This window comes from Daphnia pulicaria, chromosome 8 (assembly GCF_021234035.1).
Source record: "Daphnia pulicaria isolate SC F1-1A chromosome 8, SC_F0-13Bv2, whole genome shotgun sequence".
NCBI classification, from domain to species: Eukaryota; Metazoa; Arthropoda; class Branchiopoda; order Diplostraca; family Daphniidae; genus Daphnia; species Daphnia pulicaria.
This window is the reverse complement of record NC_060920.1, coordinates 13540652-13561620: the sequence shown is the minus strand read 5'-3', so window position 1 is coordinate 13561620 and position 20969 is coordinate 13540652. Positions and strand designations below refer to the sequence as shown.

General features: G+C 45.4%; 1 pseudogene; it reads right to left on the bottom strand.

Annotated features, from left to right (window-relative positions):
• Positions 1 to 20969, bottom strand: part of LOC124311960 — a 283467-nt pseudogene that overhangs the window by 110531 nt on the left and 151967 nt on the right.

Here is a 20969-nt window from a genome sequence, read left to right as displayed (position 1 = left end):
TTATAAAAGTAAATTTGAAATAAATATGCAAATTAGATGTTGCCAGACTTTCTTTATTTAAAGCAGACGAACCTCTTTAATAGAGAATTGTGAATTGAAATTTTTCGAGTTTTACGGCTTTTTCCTGACTTTTTCCTCGTGGTGCGTGACCATAAGGATTTTCAAGAAAAAAAACTTATTATTCTCATTTTTCTCAAATCTCAACAAATTGTTTTTTTCCATCTGGCAACTAGAGGTCTAGAGCAGACGATATCACAACACTTTAGAATTAAAAGAACACGTTCCGACTCCACGTTAAAACTTGTTACTTGCAAATTAAACCTTTTTGAAAAAAATTGTGTATAGGCCTACCAATTAGCAAAAGGTGCATGATCTCAAAAGATGCTTGAATCTCTGGCTCAGATTCAACATGGACTTGTAAGTTAAAAATTTCTGATTTCAGTAAGCGAAATAAACCCTCCTTACCAGCCATAACTGCCATTACATTAACTTATTGCCCAACCTTATTCCATTTTGTTTTGTCATAGACTGGATGGAGACATTTTTTTTTGGATCACACTTGGAACAGGAAATGCTAGATAGATGATTTCTACTTTTAGCTTTCCAATTTTGGTGAACAGCATTATTCTCTTTCCGCTAGTCAAACAACTGTGATCCAGTGTTCCACATTTTACCTCTCAGGTGTGTGATCCAAACTTAAATTTATGCAACCATAATGACTCGCTACTGAAAAGTATTTTTTTTTACTGAAAAACACATGGCCCATGTTCCCTATTTAGAACAATTTGCGTGGTGAAGAATGTAATTTGGTAATTTGATTTAAGAACTTTCAAGTGATAACTGGGCCCTCTTCTATCACATTTCCCTGTTCCCATTGTTATATTATAAGCCTGTGGTTAGTATTGTAATCATTTTCTCACTGTAATAACGAGGTTGAGTGGGCTCTAGTCCAACAGTCTATTCGTTTATATGGTTTTCATCTTCTGCATCTTTGTCGATTTCAGAGCACACCAGAGACTTGGGTTTCAGCAGTTTGTGAAAGTAAAGCGACTGTTGTTGAGAAAAAGAAGCTTAAGTTACACAATTCACATGTTGTTCAACTTGCTTACAGGTGCCCAAATTGTGAATTGCAAGAAGTCTGTAACTACCTAACACGCGGTCGCTGGGCACTCGCTATTAAGAGGAACTACGCAACCTTCCCCGTCAGTTGCAGACCCCCAAGATCTTCTGGCCGTTCCTTGAATCCCACGATGAAAAGCAAGTCCTCGACTATTATCAGATCACCAAGGAACCCATGGACTTTGGTAGAGACCGATTGCAGAGAGACATCATCAATGGCTTTTAGAGTTTATTACCGACATTATCGCATCTGACTTTGCTAGCACTAGGTACAATCTTCTGGTGTGGAAAAATAAAGGTAGCAAGCAGCCCATTTGGACATAATGCATGTTGATATAAGACTGTTGAGACCAATTTTAGAAATGAAAATACAAACAAAAAAAAGATATATAGAATTGTGTTATATTGTCCCACCTCCACCCACAATTCCGCCACATTTTACAGTCACATACAAACATACATACATACACTTAGGTTAACCCGTTGGCTGCCACGCCATACAACCCGTAGGTTGCTCTCTACTAGGCTACTCTACGCGCCACGTCTGAAGGATCCATGACCAAGTGGGACTTGCCATTGCTGACAAGTCCGTGCTGACAAGGGGGGGACTATGGTGCATTGCCTAAAAGGCTTGCCTTGCGGCAAATTTTTGGCTTGGCGACCTTCCGACCCCGCGGCTTGTAAACCACGAGACCGAACAGCGCGGCCCGTGCAGGGGAGAAAAAGGTGTGGCAGCCAACGGGTTAACACAAACAAACAAACATTACCAAAAAACAAATGATGATTCGCGCTGACAATTGGAGATACCGGCGACGTTTTGGTGTCCATCTTCTCGACGTCTCCTCTGCATTACCTGAATAAAGACAAAAGAATTCTTATTAAGTGACATGCCAATAAAAGTTACATAATACATATAGGCACATTGATCTGGTTTTTCAGCTCAAAGATTTAAAGTTGGAATTTTTAAAACTTAAAAACAAGCTTGCAATATTAAGAACTATACACAGAACAAAGCTCACTTGCTAGTCTTTAAAAAAATAATCCGGAAGTATACCGGAAGTAACCACAGCGCCTCAACCATTGAGCTGTCGTCAAATTAAACCACATATTCGTGATCTCCATGAAATTTGGGGTCGAATAGGTGTGATTTAAACGAAATCCAAAATTTGGCCAAAATCGAGAATAGTTCAGGAAAATTTTCAAAACCGGAAGTACGAAAACGCACAAATAAAAACATGAACTTTACCACATATTTTACGAGGATCACGAATATGTGGTTCTTTTGTGCGTCAGATCAATATTTACTAAACTACTGACAGAAATAAGTAAACCGGAAGTAGAAAAAAACACATTATTTAAAAATCTAACAAGTGAGCTTTGTTGGGGGAATAGTTATCTTTTGTTATCACTACAAAATTACCACCAAAAACGGTCGATAAAGGTTTAAAGAGATGTTCAAAGTAACTGAAACTGACTGTTTTGACAGCTGCAAATTTTCAAAAAGCCATCTAGCGTTAGAAAAAAGAAACGTCTAAGTAAAACTTCGTTGGCGCGTAAGAAGGGCCTGTTTTGGAAACTAGACAGAGTCTAACGCAACTAAAGACTATTGGTAGATAACCTACGAAAATAATTCAATTGATGGGTACCTGGGCACAATCCCGTGGTGAATGATGACAAGTGTGTCACAGCGGGAGGAAGCGAACACTGAAGTGATCCAACTCGTCAATGATGTAAGAAAGTACGAAGCAGTGAAGCTAGATGAGCGGACGTTGGGAAGAAAAGGATGGAGAAGAACGTTGGTGGAAGTCCCTCCCGAGGTCCCTCCTACATTTAATCGTTATTTAACAAAGGCCAGAACAAGCTACAGATATCTTGCGTCATCTGTAAAAAAAAATTATTACATTAATGAAAATGTAATAATCAATAAAGCATATCAATCTTTACCTTTTCTACGAGCACACTGTTCATGATGAAAAAACCGTAAAAATGGAATTCACAGTGATGTACCAACAGCATTACTCCTCTGGTTGAAATCAATTTCCTGATGTTAAAGAAAGTGTCATGAAGTATTGCAGTAATATGGTGAAAGGTGATATTGATGCTTACTTTTATCATTGGGGCTGACAAATTCAGTAAGGCTGACTTTTTTCACACAGATCAGTATGCAGATGGTAGATGTAACGCACATTGCAGGTATTCACTTCAAACTCTTCATGTCACTGAAGCTGAAACTCTAAGTAGCAATGGAATAAGGAAAATGATCTACATTACTTACAAATTTACACAAATTTACCTATGAAAAATAAAACTACCTATCTCACAGCTGGGTTGCCTTCTAAACGAGTGTAGAAACAGCCATAACAACAAACGTGCTGCTACAGGTTACACAACCAAAATTGCAAGATTCAGAAAATATCCTACGGTTCACGAGCAAGAATACCTACATTACATAAAAATCTGAATTATAATGGTTTTAGTATTAATGCTTCATTGTTCTAGTGTGGTAGTAGTAAAGGGAAAGTACCTTATCTCTGCACATTGTCTAATTCCACCATATGCTTCAAATATGAGTTTTAGGCTTTTGACAGCACAAGGAGCTAATGGATGGAAGGTGACTAAGTAAACTTTTTGGAGTGACTGACAGTATGCATCTAAAATTTTAAGAAATAAATGATTATAATATACAAAAAAAGGACACTAGATCAAGATAAACCTACATATAACACGAAGTTGAATTCGGTATTTGAAATTACAGAAAAATACGTGTAAATTAGCAACAATTTATTTTGCCATGTTTCATGATGCAGGAACAACAATGGCGACAATGCGACATCTAGTAATGAGTTTTTGCACTGTATACGAATTTAAAGAATCAATTGGTTCGGTTCTACCAGCCATTCAATGGAAAGCTTCCCACAAAACCAATACTTCCTTAAACATGTTTGGGAATGAGGATCACAAAAATCAGATTCTTTTCGTCGTCAGATAGATAATTACAATTAGAGAACTATTTAGAAACCGGAAGTAAACAAGCTTCGTCTGGGCTAAATGCCCTACTAAATAGAATCTGGTTGGGAAACTTCGTCTGCTACTAAATTACACAGTACACATCACAATTCACAAGTTACTTCAAAAAATCAAACAAGATAAATTCAGATTCGGATATTGAGGTTTGTTTAACCGTTTATAAAAAACACAGCAATTAATGATTCTACTTCTGGACTTAATGTTTTCTGTTGTGACATTGGTGCTTGTGACAACAGAAATCAAATGGTACAATCCAGTAATGAAAGCTTTGTCTTCCAAAGGTAAATAGTTTCTATTTTCAAGGGTCCTGCATTTAAACAAACTACTGTTGCATTTTATATGTATCTCATTTCAGGTTAACTTTTTGCTGTCACATTGTAGTACATCTCCAAGATATTGCTGCATTCCCCAGATCCAATTCTTTGCTGTTATCTATTTGGACAATTGGAAGACAATGCCACCATTCAAGAGGTTGTGGTGACCACCATTTGAGTACTAATTTACGACAACCTGAGATTGATTAAATTTACAGATAATAATACAATTAATATTACAGAAATCTTAGAAAAATTACCAACCTATTTAGTTAAGTGGTGATAAATATACCCTCTAATTACAAGTCGGCCCAGATGTTTAAACCCCCTTCCCACCATCAAACCGTGATATTATGTATGTACACTCTCTGTATTATGTTTTTAAAAATGTTTTTACCATTAAGAATTCTGTTACTGACTGACAGCACATCTAGACACCTCCCCTCCCTGTGATGGCATATGTAAACGGCCCCTCTGTCAAATCAGCATGTCACAATCACTTTCCATTCCAATTAGACCTAAGACCAAGTAAATTCTGGCGAGAAGACGCGAAAAAAAGCAACAAAACACAAAACAAAACTAACAGCTTTTTAAACTCAAACCACATTCATAGTAACAAATAAAGAACACACTGAAGGAGTATACTAGAAATAAAAACAATGGGAAAATAACCACTGGCGTAATTTCGATTTTGTTCAATAAGTACTCCTTAAACCAGGGGAGACGATGGGCAACAGCATCAGCACATTAGATTAATATATCTGCAACTCGGTACACAACGGTACTGTAACACCGTTAGCAATTTCAGCTTTGACTTCAAACATCAACCAACAGCGGAAAGAACCTATGAAACAAATTAGATATAAAGCAACATCAACTTGTTGTAAATGTTCAAGAAGCTTCCCAATTTAGGCACTTGGCATGCAGCAAGTCGAAATGTTCTGATTTGGATGGAAACAGCTTCAAATTAACCTGGCTGACAGAACCTAAGACATGAAAGAAATGTTATGCATTGTCTAGCATACATAATCAGTAAAAATCTGTAGAATTCTACGTATAGAATAGAGAACAGTAAGCGATTAAATTTCTCTAAACAATAATTTCAGATTAATTATCTGTGTAAATGAAATAATCACAACTGGAGAGCTTACTGAAGACCAGAGACCTGAAAGAAATCTCGATTGTGGAGTATTCCGGTTTACAGGATTTCACCTATAAGTAGTAAGTAACAAGGATTAACTATATCACCACGTTAGGAGGAATGCAGTACCATATTGATACAGAAAGTACATACCAAATCCCAGCACTTCTCCACTTCTGAGGTAGGAACATTCTGACCATGATGGATATATCTTCATCGTCAGACATTCATGGAATGGATTCATTTTCATGGATAGAACCACACATTCATTGGACTGGACCATTTCATCTCTATTGACAAAGAGCACTCCGGGAAAACAGTCAGCTGCAGATACCTGAAAATATATCTAGAATGCAAGAAGATTTATTGGCTAAATGTTGTGTTACATGTCAATTAAGACAGATAAACCATTTTAAGTTCATTTAAGCCAACACGAACAATCAAGACCAAAATAACATCGCTCATGAGAACCTCTGCTCTACATCCATTCTAAAGATATTTTTCAAGGTCGTCTGCTCTCGAACCGATCGGACGTGTGTAAGAGGTGCTCCTCCTGGTTTGGATATTTAGAGTGGAAAAACTCGATTCCTGTGCTGTGTAATCCACCACCACCATTAAACTTGCAGTGCTCTTCAACCTGAACTCAGTTTTGTCCACTTTGCTGCATTTACTTTATTCTGACATTCCATGCCAATCTCGTCCCTACGCACCACGCTACGGCTCGAGTCATCTCTCATCTCCGCCAGATGGCTGCTATCCAGCACGCCAACAACGCCACTAGATGGCAGTAGCCACTGTTCCTTTCTTGAACGGCTACTTCATATTGAGAATTGGGAATTGGAAGTTACTGATCAACCAACTGGACGAATTGCTCACTAGGCTTACTCGGCACTCGCCTATTTGCTTTGGCACGAGTGATTGGGCAAGTCAAGTTTTATACAGTTCCTCTTCTCATTTAATCAAGCCGGCAGAGCCGCCTCTTCTCTCACTGACCAGACCTACACCTAGCGGGATAACTCCCACGGACTCAAAGATCATACTACACCAGAGCTACTACACCGACCAAACTACACCACCCCTCCTACTACTGCGACATTGGCGATCTTTGAAGGCGTTCAGACACCTCCATCATCGAATTGCCCTCACACAGCACTCCAACAACGCCACTAGATGGCAGTAGCCACCGTTCCACCCTAATTTACACCAAGTTTGACTACTACTACACCAGAGCTACTGCACCGATCCAACCACACCACCCCTACTACACCAACCGGCGACTACGACTACGGCGACCACGGAGACGACTACGGAGATCGTTGAGGATCGAGCAGTAGACTGTATTGATTCCACTATAATTCCATGTTTGATCTGTGTTGCTAGCACCTCGCTGCGCGTGCTCCCTCGAATTGAATCTCTCTTCTATTCTGAATTTTATTTACTCCTGATTGTTTCTTATGATTCAAGAACGATCACACTTTTCCGTACTGTGAGGTTTCTACGACTGATTCTGATTGCTTGCGTCTCATAGCTCATGCCATTTGGTTGTTTGCTTGTTTGTTTGTTTGTGTGTCTCCTTCTCTTACTTGCCCTCCAATCCCACCATCCGGGCTTCAGCTGGAAGGAATCTGGACTCCAGACTGATGGTACTGAGGAGTAAAAGGTTCTCGGTAGATCACCTTTTAGCATTAGTACTGACTGGTGAACCAGTTTCACTCACCCGCTTTCTGGACTGGATTGCGTGAAAGTTTGGATCCGTATCCCAGTAAGGTCAAGGCGTAGCGATCGTCATTCAACTGACTCTCTCTTGTCTACGTCTGTTCCGTTGGCTTGGCACCATATCCCCTCTCTCTTGTTGTCTGATCAGTTGACTTGACAAGCACGAACCTAACACGAAAGGGGAATCGCAGGACTTCCCTCAACGATATTTCCAGCTACCCGTCTCGTGTCGCCCTGGTCTCGGTCATACTCGGCTCCTTCAGTTCTGACTCGAGGGAACAAAGGATAAATTGGGTCACTCTCGACGTGTTCGGTTCTGGCTCGAAGGAGAAAGAAGATTGCTCATTTCATTCTACGGTCCGTTCCCTGAAAAGTGAGGTGAAAGACGAAGGTGAGTGTGAAACTGGCACTGGAAAAAGATTTGAATACAAGAGAAATTCTTTATTCATTTCTAATTTGGAGAGAACGGCTAGAGAAGCGACGGACTGAACTGAACCGTAACCTACCGTCAAGCGGGGGAGGGCACGTTCAGTTGACGAGCTCTCATCGATCCTTCTCGACCAGTCCGAGCTATTATCGAACGGGTGAGAGGCTTTCACGATACGAGCGAACGGTAGAGTGAGAAGTCCACCCTCGATTTAGACTCAATACACCGTCCGCGGGTCTCTGACTATTCCCCTTGAGTGATCACCACACCGGCGACTACACCCGGCTACTACACCCAGCTGCCACACCCGGCTACTACACCCAGCTACTACACCCAGCTACTACACCCAGCTACTGCACCCGGTTACTACACCCAGCTACTACACCCGGCCACCACAGCCATGGCCTCCACGACAAAGGCTTGCGGCAACCCAGCCTGCCCGGTCACCTTCACCTCCGTTGGCAACCGAAAGAAGTACTGCTCCAGTGGCTGCTACCCCTCGGTCACCAATCGCGCAAAGCGCCCGGGTCAAAGCCTAAGCTCAACCACTGCTGCTGTTAACGCTCGCCTACTACCTAACTACGTGGACTCTCCAACTGGCTCTCCAACTGGCAGCAGCCGTGATCGATCCTGGGCACCTTCACCGTCCACCATCACTACCCGTGCCCTCTCACCAGTTACTCCTGCACGTTTGACGGGACCCTCGACGGCATCACCAGGCACCTCATCTACACCAACGAGACCGGCCCCTCGTAATCACTCCAGTCGGCCATCTCGTCGGCCACCTGATCGGGACCCTGGGATGAGCATCTGCATCACGGACGGCTCCATACAACTAGCCCATCCCCTTCCAGCAAAAGTCTTCTGCTCCACCTGTGGAACCTCCGCTCGATGGTCTGGCCGTAACTGCATCTCGGACGCCATTCGTCACTTCCGGACTTTCCACGGTAAATCAGTGAACGTTCTGGTTGAATGCAGCTACTGCTGCAACATCTCCGAAACCGTTCAGGCCACCTTCTTCCATCAAGAAAAAGCGTGTCCTGGATTGGCCCCACCCGATAAACTCGACTCAACTAGCCCTGCTGGTGAAACTCAACTCATGGGCGACAAAGTCATCCTACTCTACCCTCCTCGACCCAGCAAGTGTCCTCTGTGTAGCTGGACCTGTGCTGGAACCCGTGCAGATGCGAACGGCACCCCTACGACCGGTGTGGCGGATGGTATAATCAGCCACCTCTACACTCACCACAATGGAATCAAGGTCACCCGTTTCTGGCGCTGCTCGAGATGCCTGGTCCTCGGAGGGGGCATGGCGATGCACCACCACCACAGACACCCAATTGAGGACGTCGACAACGTCCACTCAGTCGAAGCTCTCCTCTCACCGGCCGACCATTCCAACGCAGCTTACTGTTCTCCTGGAGCACACACTGGCTTGTCGCCAAACTCCTGCACGGCACACGACCATGACCTCTCCACGGCCTCCTCCTCCGACACGATTCGTATGACGGACGTCCCAGACATCCCATCAACAGTCGCACCTAGCCCGTGCCAAGTTTCACTGCCCCCGGTGGCGATGCTTGACTCCCGATCGGATACCCAAAGCCAACAACCTCCAGCTGCCATAGACACAGAGGCTACAGAGTCAACAGACTGCCAGTCAAACGGGAGAGAGGACGATCAAGCCACCAACCAACCCGAAGCCCCATCATCGCAATTTTTTAATAAATGGGAACCACGAATAGCCGCGTGCTCGTCCTTCGCCGACCTGGATCAAGCATCCACGGAATTAACAGCCGACTGGCACATGATGACCACATCGGTAGACGAGGCCACCACCACCCGCCCCGCTCGGCAGCCCAGGCCAGTCAGTGACGACCAACAAAAGAAGCGCCGGACCCAGTCTCGCCAGCAGCAACGCATCAAGCGACGGTCGAACAGTGCCCTCTGGTCTCAGATAAGCAGGATGCAAAAACTCTTCAATCGGTACCCCCGCCGGGCTGTGAGAAAAGTGCTTGGCGAGAACTCCCAAGCTTACACGGGGACAACTGAGGACGCCACCCAATTTCTGCGACGAACCTACACTCGCCCCCGACCATCTGCAGGGGAAGTGAATAGTGCCCGCCAAGCCTACGACAGTTGTAACTGGGCAAAGCCGTCACCAGTAGAATTATCCGTCCTGGCTTCTCCACCAACGAAAGAAGAGATCGCACAGAAGCTCAAGAGAGCCACCAACACAGCCCCTGGGGCTGATGGAATAGAGTACCGTGACATCATCAAGCTCGATCCGGAGGGGAAACTTCTGGAAAAGCTGTATGAGGCGGTTTGGCGCCTTGGCATACCCACGGGATGGAAGTCAGCGAGGATCATTCCAATCTTCAAAAAGGGGGATCCGACAGATTTCAGCAACTTTCGACCAATATCTCTCCTGTCCACTCTCTACAAGGTCTTTTCGGGTACCATCGCGTCGCGACTTTGTACGGTGGCCAGCAACAACGAGTGGCTGTCAGCCGAACAGAAAGGATTTCTCCCAGGAGCCCACGGAATTCAGGAGCACTCCATGCTTCTGGAAACTGCCATTGGGGAAGCAAAGCACCTCCGCAAGGATCTCACCATTTGTTGGCTTGACCTCGCCAACGCATTCGGCTCTCTTCCGCATGACTATCTGGAGGAACTGTTTAACAGCCTCCCAATACCCATCGAGCTCCAGTCAACATTGGCCGACATCTACAGGGACAACATATCTCAATTTGTAGTCAACGACGACCTCGTCCCGATTGCATCAACGTCCGGAGTACGGCAGGGCGACGGCCTGAGCTCCATCGTTTTCAACCTGGCGGCTGAACCTCTCCTCAGGTGCGCAAAGGCTCCCAGCAACGCTGGATTTCCCATGCTTGGCACCACTGCCAAGGCTACCTCATATGCCGACGACATCTCGGTTATAGGGCAGCGCCCAGCCCAGCTCCAGATCACCATCGACGCTATGTGCTCCGTCGCCTCCACTTTAGGGCTCCAATTCAACGGAGCTAAGTGCGCGGCCATAACCTTCACCAAAGGCAAAGTGGACACGTCAGCCCCCCTTCGAATAGACGGAAAGCCAATCAGGACGCTTGGTGATGGCGACAATGAGACTTACCTCGGGGTTCCAATTGGGTCCCGCCTCCTTTTCCGTCCTGCCACATCCATACCCGACAGCCTCGTGAAGGTTGCTGACTCTGACCTTGCGCCATGGCAAAAGCTCGAGGTCTTCCGCAGCCACCTTCTTCCCTCCATCTCGCATCACCTAGCAACTGGTCGTGTCGAAAAATCTTTTCTACACGACCTCGACAAGAATTGCGCAGACTTTCTCCGTCTGGTGGCCAACGTCCCACACAATGCTCACACAGACTTCCTCTATGCCGATCGTCGGGCCGGCGGCCTTGGAGCCACGCGTCTCTCGGAGGATGCCGACGTATGGACAATCGCACGGGCGGCCCAACTTCTTGACAGCTCCGACGCCGTCGTCAGCTCAGTGGCCAGGGCGCAAGCCTCAAAAAACATCTACAACGCCCTAAAGATTGAACCAACCACCGCTTTACTGTCCGACTACCTCTCAGGCTCCCAAACTGGGGGTCTCTATGACATCCGCTTCGCTAGCACAGGAGCAAATACCTGGTCAAGGGCCAGGCGGGCCGCCAAAAGACTTAGGGTGAGGATTGACGTATCCAGCGACGACACAAAAACTTTACTGGTTGCTGACGACGTCTCCACAACCTCGGTCAAGGCAGTCCGGGGCCTCCGTTCCGTCATCCGCAGCCGACACACATCAAACCTCTGCTCAGCACCCCATCAGGGAGTCGTGGCCAAAGGACTCATGCTCGAGCTGAAATCATCCGACATGGCCCGCCTCATATCGTGCAGAACAACTCTCAATTTCGACGATTGGGAGCTCATCCATCAGACCAGGCTCGGTCTCCTCCCTCTCCATGGAGCTCCTGGATACCAACCGAGCGACAAGAGCTGCCGGAAGTGTGGTCGCCAACTTGAGACCACCACTCATGTCCTCAATGCCTGCCCCAACAACCTTCCCTGCATGACCTTAAGGCACGACGCGGTGCTCACTCGACTCAACGCCACCCTCACACGAGCAGGACACACCACTCGCGTGAACAAATGTTACGACGGTACCCTTCTCCGTCCTGACCTCCTCATTACTTCAGTCGAACCACCCGTCATCATCGACATCACCATCCCGTTTGATGAGCCGGAGAACCTGCAGTTGGCGCACGATGAAAAGGTGCGAAAATACTCTCCACTTACAACAACCATCCCATTCGTCGTCGGCTCACTGGGATCTTGGCTAACCTCAAACGATGCCATAGCAACAACACTAGGCATTACCTCCCGATCCTGGAACTCAACCAGGAGAGACACTCGCCTGCTGGCCATCAAGGGATCACTCGCAATTGCCAGGCAGCACATCTGCCGTCCGAACCAGGACCCCACAACACCGGCAGAGCAAGAACCCCAGGCCCAATCACCCCCTTCGTGACACTAGTCTTTGTTTTTCCACCATCTTTCTACATGTAACTAGTTCAATTCTATATTCGCAACACTATGATTCGCCATATTTTATTCTTTTCCATTTTGTATTATATTTCCTACATGTCGTGTATATGTTGTTTTACCACAATTTTTTACCTTTAACTAGTTCCATTTCATATTCGCAACACTATGATTCGCCATATTTTATTCTTTTCCATTTTATTTCCTATATGTCGTTGCTCCAAAGTCGGAGAATATACACTTTTAAATTTTCAAAACCGGAAGTACGAAAACGCACAAATAAAAACATGAACTTTACCACATATTTTACGAGGATCACGAATATGTGGTTCTTTTGTGCGTCAGATCAATATTTACTAAACTACTGACAGAAATAAGTAAACCGGAAGTAGAAAAAAACACATTATTTAAAAATCTAACAAGTGAGCTTTGTTGGGGGAATAGTTATCTTTTGTTATCACTACAAAATTACCACCAAAAACGGTCGATAAAGGTTTAAAGAGATGTTCAAAGTAACTGAAACTGACTGTTTTGACAGCTGCAAATTTTCAAAAAGCCATCTAGCGTTAGAAAAAAGAAACGTCTAAGTAAAACTTCGTTGGCGCGTAAGAAGGGCCTGTTTTGGAAACTAGACAGAGTCTAACGCAACTAAAGACTATTGGTAGATAACCTACGAAAATAATTCAATTGATGGGTACCTGGGCACAATCCCGTGGTGAATGATGACAAGTGTGTCACAGCGGGAGGAAGCGAACACTGAAGTGATCCAACTCGTCAATGATGTAAGAAAGTACGAAGCAGTGAAGCTAGATGAGCGGACGTTGGGAAGAAAAGGATGGAGAAGAACGTTGGTGGAAGTCCCTCCCGAGGTCCCTCCTACATTTAATCGTTATTTAACAAAGGCCAGAACAAGCTACAGATATCTTGCGTCATCTGTAAAAAAAAATTATTACATTAATGAAAATGTAATAATCAATAAAGCATATCAATCTTTACCTTTTCTACGAGCACACTGTTCATGATGAAAAAACCGTAAAAATGGAATTCACAGTGATGTACCAACAGCATTACTCCTCTGGTTGAAATCAATTTCCTGATGTTAAAGAAAGTGTCATGAAGTATTGCAGTAATATGGTGAAAGGTGATATTGATGCTTACTTTTATCATTGGGGCTGACAAATTCAGTAAGGCTGACTTTTTTCACACAGATCAGTATGCAGATGGTAGATGTAACGCACATTGCAGGTATTCACTTCAAACTCTTCATGTCACTGAAGCTGAAACTCTAAGTAGCAATGGAATAAGGAAAATGATCTACATTACTTACAAATTTACACAAATTTACCTATGAAAAATAAAACTACCTATCTCACAGCTGGGTTGCCTTCTAAACGAGTGTAGAAACAGCCATAACAACAAACGTGCTGCTACAGGTTACACAACCAAAATTGCAAGATTCAGAAAATATCCTACGGTTCACGAGCAAGAATACCTACATTACATAAAAATCTGAATTATAATGGTTTTAGTATTAATGCTTCATTGTTCTAGTGTGGTAGTAGTAAAGGGAAAGTACCTTATCTCTGCACATTGTCTAATTCCACCATATGCTTCAAATATGAGTTTTAGGCTTTTGACAGCACAAGGAGCTAATGGATGGAAGGTGACTAAGTAAACTTTTTGGAGTGACTGACAGTATGCATCTAAAATTTTAAGAAATAAATGATTATAATATACAAAAAAAGGACACTAGATCAAGATAAACCTACATATAACACGAAGTTGAATTCGGTATTTGAAATTACAGAAAAATACGTGTAAATTAGCAACAATTTATTTTGCCATGTTTCATGATGCAGGAACAACAATGGCGACAATGCGACATCTAGTAATGAGTTTTTGCACTGTATACGAATTTAAAGAATCAATTGGTTCGGTTCTACCAGCCATTCAATGGAAAGCTTCCCACAAAACCAATACTTCCTTAAACATGTTTGGGAATGAGGATCACAAAAATCAGATTCTTTTCGTCGTCAGATAGATAATTACAATTAGAGAACTATTTAGAAACCGGAAGTAAACAAGCTTCGTCTGGGCTAAATGCCCTACTAAATAGAATCTGGTTGGGAAACTTCGTCTGCTACTAAATTACACAGTACACATCACAATTCACAAGTTACTTCAAAAAATCAAACAAGATAAATTCAGATTCGGATATTGAGGTTTGTTTAACCGTTTATAAAAAACACAGCAATTAATGATTCTACTTCTGGACTTAATGTTTTCTGTTGTGACATTGGTGCTTGTGACAACAGAAATCAAATGGTACAATCCAGTAATGAAAGCTTTGTCTTCCAAAGGTAAATAGTTTCTATTTTCAAGGGTCCTGCATTTAAACAAACTACTGTTGCATTTTATATGTATCTCATTTCAGGTTAACTTTTTGCTGTCACATTGTAGTACATCTCCAAGATATTGCTGCATTCCCCAGATCCAATTCTTTGCTGTTATCTATTTGGACAATTGGAAGACAATGCCACCATTCAAGAGGTTGTGGTGACCACCATTTGAGTACTAATTTACGACAACCTGAGATTGATTAAATTTACAGATAATAATACAATTAATATTACAGAAATCTTAGAAAAATTACCAACCTATTTAGTTAAGTGGTGATAAATATACCCTCTAATTACAAGTCGGCCCAGATGTTTAAACCCCCTTCCCACCATCAAACCGTGATATTATGTATGTACACTCTCTGTATTATGTTTTTAAAAATGTTTTTACCATTAAGAATTCTGTTACTGACTGACAGCACATCTAGACACCTCCCCTCCCTGTGATGGCATATGTAAACGGCCCCTCTGTCAAATCAGCATGTCACAATCACTTTCCATTCCAATTAGACCTAAGACCAAGTAAATTCTGGCGAGAAGACGCGAAAAAAAGCAACAAAACACAAAACAAAACTAACAGCTTTTTAAACTCAAACCACATTCATAGTAACAAATAAAGAACACACTGAAGGAGTATACTAGAAATAAAAACAATGGGAAAATAACCACTGGCGTAATTTCGATTTTGTTCAATAAGTACTCCTTAAACCAGGGGAGACGATGGGCAACAGCATCAGCACATTAGATTAATATATCTGCAACTCGGTACACAACGGTACTGTAACACCGTTAGCAATTTCAGCTTTGACTTCAAACATCAACCAACAGCGGAAAGAACCTATGAAACAAATTAGATATAAAGCAACATCAACTTGTTGTAAATGTTCAAGAAGCTTCCCAATTTAGGCACTTGGCATGCAGCAAGTCGAAATGTTCTGATTTGGATGGAAACAGCTTCAAATTAACCTGGCTGACAGAACCTAAGACATGAAAGAAATGTTATGCATTGTCTAGCATACATAATCAGTAAAAATCTGTAGAATTCTACGTATAGAATAGAGAACAGTAAGCGATTAAATTTCTCTAAACAATAATTTCAGATTAATTATCTGTGTAAATGAAATAATCACAACTGGAGAGCTTACTGAAGACCAGAGACCTGAAAGAAATCTCGATTGTGGAGTATTCCGGTTTACAGGATTTCACCTATAAGTAGTAAGTAACAAGGATTAACTATATCACCACGTTAGGAGGAATGCAGTACCATATTGATACAGAAAGTACATACCAAATCCCAGCACTTCTCCACTTCTGAGGTAGGAACATTCTGACCATGATGGATATATCTTCATCGTCAGACATTCATGGAATGGATTCATTTTCATGGATAGAACCACACATTCATTGGACTGGACCATTTCATCTCTATTGACAAAGAGCACTCCGGGAAAACAGTCAGCTGCAGATACCTGAAAATATATCTAGAATGCAAGAAGATTTATTGGCTAAATGTTGTGTTACATGTCAATTAAGACAGATAAACCATTTTAAGTTCATTTAAGCCAACACGAACAATCAAGACCAAAATAACATCGCTCATGAGAACCTCTGCTCTACATCCATTCTAAAGATATTTTTCAAGGTCGTCTGCTCTCGAACCGATCGGACGTGTGTAAGAGGTGCTCCTCCTGGTTTGGATATTTAGAGTGGAAAAACTCGATTCCTGTGCTGTGTAATCCACCACCACCATTAAACTTGCAGTGCTCTTCAACCTGAACTCAGTTTTGTCCACTTTGCTGCATTTACTTTATTCTGACATTCCATGCCAATCTCGTCCCTACGCACCACGCTACGGCTCGAGTCATCTCTCATCTCCGCCAGATGGCTGCTATCCAGCACGCCAACAACGCCACTAGATGGCAGTAGCCACTGTTCCTTTCTTGAACGGCTACTTCATATTGAGAATTGGGAATTGGAAGTTACTGATCAACCAACTGGACGAATTGCTCACTAGGCTTACTCGGCACTCGCCTATTTGCTTTGGCACGAGTGATTGGGCAAGTCAAGTTTTATACAGTTCCTCTTCTCATTTAATCAAGCCGGCAGAGCCGCCTCTTCTCTCACTGACCAGACCTACACCTAGCGGGATAACTCCCACGGACTCAAAGATCATACTACACCAGAGCTACTACACCGACCAAACTACACCACCCCTCCTACTACTGCGACATTGGCGATCTTTGAAGGCGTTCAGACACCTCCATCATCGAATTGCCCTCACACAGCACTCCAACAACGCCACTAGATGGCAGTAGCCACCGTTCCACCCTAATTTACACCAAGTTTGACTACTACTACACCAGAGCTACTGCACCGATCCAACCACACCACCCCTACTACACCAACCGGCGACTACGACTACGGCGACCACGGAGACGACTACGGAGATCGTTGAGGATCGAGCAGTAGACTGTATTGATTCCACTATAATTCCATGTTTGATCTGTGTTGCTAGCACCTCGCTGCGCGTGCTCCCTCGAATTGAATCTCTCTTCTATTCTGAATTTTATTTACTCCTGATTGTTTCTTATGATTCAAGAACGATCACACTTTTCCGTACTGTGAGGTTTCTACGACTGATTCTGATTGCTTGCGTCTCATAGCTCATGCCATTTGGTTGTTTGCTTGTTTGTTTGTTTGTGTGTCTCCTTCTCTTACTTGCCCTCCAATCCCACCATCCGGGCTTCAGCTGGAAGGAATCTGGACTCCAGACTGATGGTACTGAGGAGTAAAAGGTTCTCGGTAGATCACCTTTTAGCATTAGTACTGACTGGTGAACCAGTTTCACTCACCCGCTTTCTGGACTGGATTGCGTGAAAGTTTGGATCCGTATCCCAGTAAGGTCAAGGCGTAGCGATCGTCATTCAACTGACTCTCTCTTGTCTACGTCTGTTCCGTTGGCTTGGCACCATATCCCCTCTCTCTTGTTGTCTGATCAGTTGACTTGACAAGCACGAACCTAACACGAAAGGGGAATCGCAGGACTTCCCTCAACGATATTTCCAGCTACCCGTCTCGTGTCGCCCTGGTCTCGGTCATACTCGGCTCCTTCAGTTCTGACTCGAGGGAACAAAGGATAAATTGGGTCACTCTCGACGTGTTCGGTTCTGGCTCGAAGGAGAAAGAAGATTGCTCATTTCATTCTACGGTCCGTTCCCTGAAAAGTGAGGTGAAAGACGAAGGTGAGTGTGAAACTGGCACTGGAAAAAGATTTGAATACAAGAGAAATTCTTTATTCATTTCTAATTTGGAGAGAACGGCTAGAGAAGCGACGGACTGAACTGAACCGTAACCTACCGTCAAGCGGGGGAGGGCACGTTCAGTTGACGAGCTCTCATCGATCCTTCTCGACCAGTCCGAGCTATTATCGAACGGGTGAGAGGCTTTCACGATACGAGCGAACGGTAGAGTGAGAAGTCCACCCTCGATTTAGACTCAATACACCGTCCGCGGGTCTCTGACTATTCCCCTTGAGTGATCACCACACCGGCGACTACACCCGGCTACTACACCCAGCTGCCACACCCGGCTACTACACCCAGCTACTACACCCAGCTACTACACCCAGCTACTGCACCCGGTTACTACACCCAGCTACTACACCCGGCCACCACAGCCATGGCCTCCACGACAAAGGCTTGCGGCAACCCAGCCTGCCCGGTCACCTTCACCTCCGTTGGCAACCGAAAGAAGTACTGCTCCAGTGGCTGCTACCCCTCGGTCACCAATCGCGCAAAGCGCCCGGGTCAAAGCCTAAGCTCAACCACTGCTGCTGTTAACGCTCGCCTACTACCTAACTACGTGGACTCTCCAACTGGCTCTCCAACTGGCAGCAGCCGTGATCGATCCTGGGCACCTTCACCGTCCACCATCACTACCCGTGCCCTCTCACCAGTTACTCCTGCACGTTTGACGGGACCCTCGACGGCATCACCAGGCACCTCATCTACACCAACGAGACCGGCCCCTCGTAATCACTCCAGTCGGCCATCTCGTCGGCCACCTGATCGGGACCCTGGGATGAGCATCTGCATCACGGACGGCTCCATACAACTAGCCCATCCCCTTCCAGCAAAAGTCTTCTGCTCCACCTGTGGAACCTCCGCTCGATGGTCTGGCCGTAACTGCATCTCGGACGCCATTCGTCACTTCCGGACTTTCCACGGTAAATCAGTGAACGTTCTGGTTGAATGCAGCTACTGCTGCAACATCTCCGAAACCGTTCAGGCCACCTTCTTCCATCAAGAAAAAGCGTGTCCTGGATTGGCCCCACCCGATAAACTCGACTCAACTAGCCCTGCTGGTGAAACTCAACTCATGGGCGACAAAGTCATCCTACTCTACCCTCCTCGACCCAGCAAGTGTCCTCTGTGTAGCTGGACCTGTGCTGGAACCCGTGCAGATGCGAACGGCACCCCTACGACCGGTGTGGCGGATGGTATAATCAGCCACCTCTACACTCACCACAATGGAATCAAGGTCACCCGTTTCTGGCGCTGCTCGAGATGCCTGGTCCTCGGAGGGGGCATGGCGATGCACCACCACCACAGACACCCAATTGAGGACGTCGACAACGTCCACTCAGTCGAAGCTCTCCTCTCACCGGCCGACCATTCCAACGCAGCTTACTGTTCTCCTGGAGCACACACTGGCTTGTCGCCAAACTCCTGCACGGCACACGACCATGACCTCTCCACGGCCTCCTCCTCCGACACGATTCGTATGACGGACGTCCCAGACATCCCATCAACAGTCGCACCTAGCCCGTGCCAAGTTTCACTGCCCCCGGTGGCGATGCTTGACTCCCGATCGGATACCCAAAGCCAACAACCTCCAGCTGCCATAGACACAGAGGCTACAGAGTCAACAGACTGCCAGTCAAACGGGAGAGAGGACGATCAAGCCACCAACCAACCCGAAGCCCCATCATCGCAATTTTTTAATAAATGGGAACCACGAATAGCCGCGTGCTCGTCCTTCGCCGACCTGGATCAAGCATCCACGGAATTAACAGCCGACTGGCACATGATGACCACATCGGTAGACGAGGCCACCACCACCCGCCCCGCTCGGCAGCCCAGGCCAGTCAGTGACGACCAACAAAAGAAGCGCCGGACCCAGTCTCGCCAGCAGCAACGCATCAAGCGACGGTCGAACAGTGCCCTCTGGTCTCAGATAAGCAGGATGCAAAAACTCTTCAATCGGTACCCCCGCCGGGCTGTGAGAAAAGTGCTTGGCGAGAACTCCCAAGCTTACACGGGGACAACTGAGGACGCCACCCAATTTCTGCGACGAACCTACACTCGCCCCCGACCATCTGCAGGGGAAGTGAATAGTGCCCGCCAAGCCTACGACAGTTGTAACTGGGCAAAGCCGTCACCAGTAGAATTATCCGTCCTGGCTTCTCCACCAACGAAAGAAGAGATCGCACAGAAGCTCAAGAGAGCCACCAACACAGCCCCTGGGGCTGATGGAATAGAGTACCGTGACATCATCAAGCTCGATCCGGAGGGGAAACTTCTGGAAAAGCTGTATGAGGCGGTTTGGCGCCTTGGCATACCCACGGGATGGAAGTCAGCGAGGATCATTCCAATCTTCAAAAAGGGGGATCCGACAGATTTCAGCAACTTTCGACCAATATCTCTCCTGTCCACTCTCTACAAGGTCTTTTCGGGTACCATCGCGTCGCGACTTTGTACGGTGGCCAGCAACAACGAGTGGCTGTCAGCCGAACAGAAAGGATTTCTCCCAGGAGCCCACGGAATTCAGGAGCACTCCATGCTTCTGGAAACTGCCATTGGGGAAGCAAAGCACCTCCGCAAGGATCTCACCATTTGTTGGCTTGACCTCGCCAACGCATTCGGCTCTCTTCCGCATGACTATCTGGAGGAACTGTTTAACAGCCTCCCAATACCCATCGAGCTCCAGTCAACATTGGCCGACATCTACAGGGACAACATATCTCAATTTGTAGTCAACGACGACCTCGTCCCGATTGCATCAACGTCCGGAGTACGGCAGGGCGACGGCCTGAGCTCCATCGTTTTCAACCTGGCGGCTGAACCTCTCCTCAGGTGCGCAAAGGCTCCCAGCAACGCTGGATTTCCCATGCTTGGCACCACTGCCAAGGCTACCTCATATGCCGACGACATCTCGGTTATAGGGCAGCGCCCAGCCCAGCTCCAGATCACCATCGACGCTATGTGCTCCGTCGCCTCCAC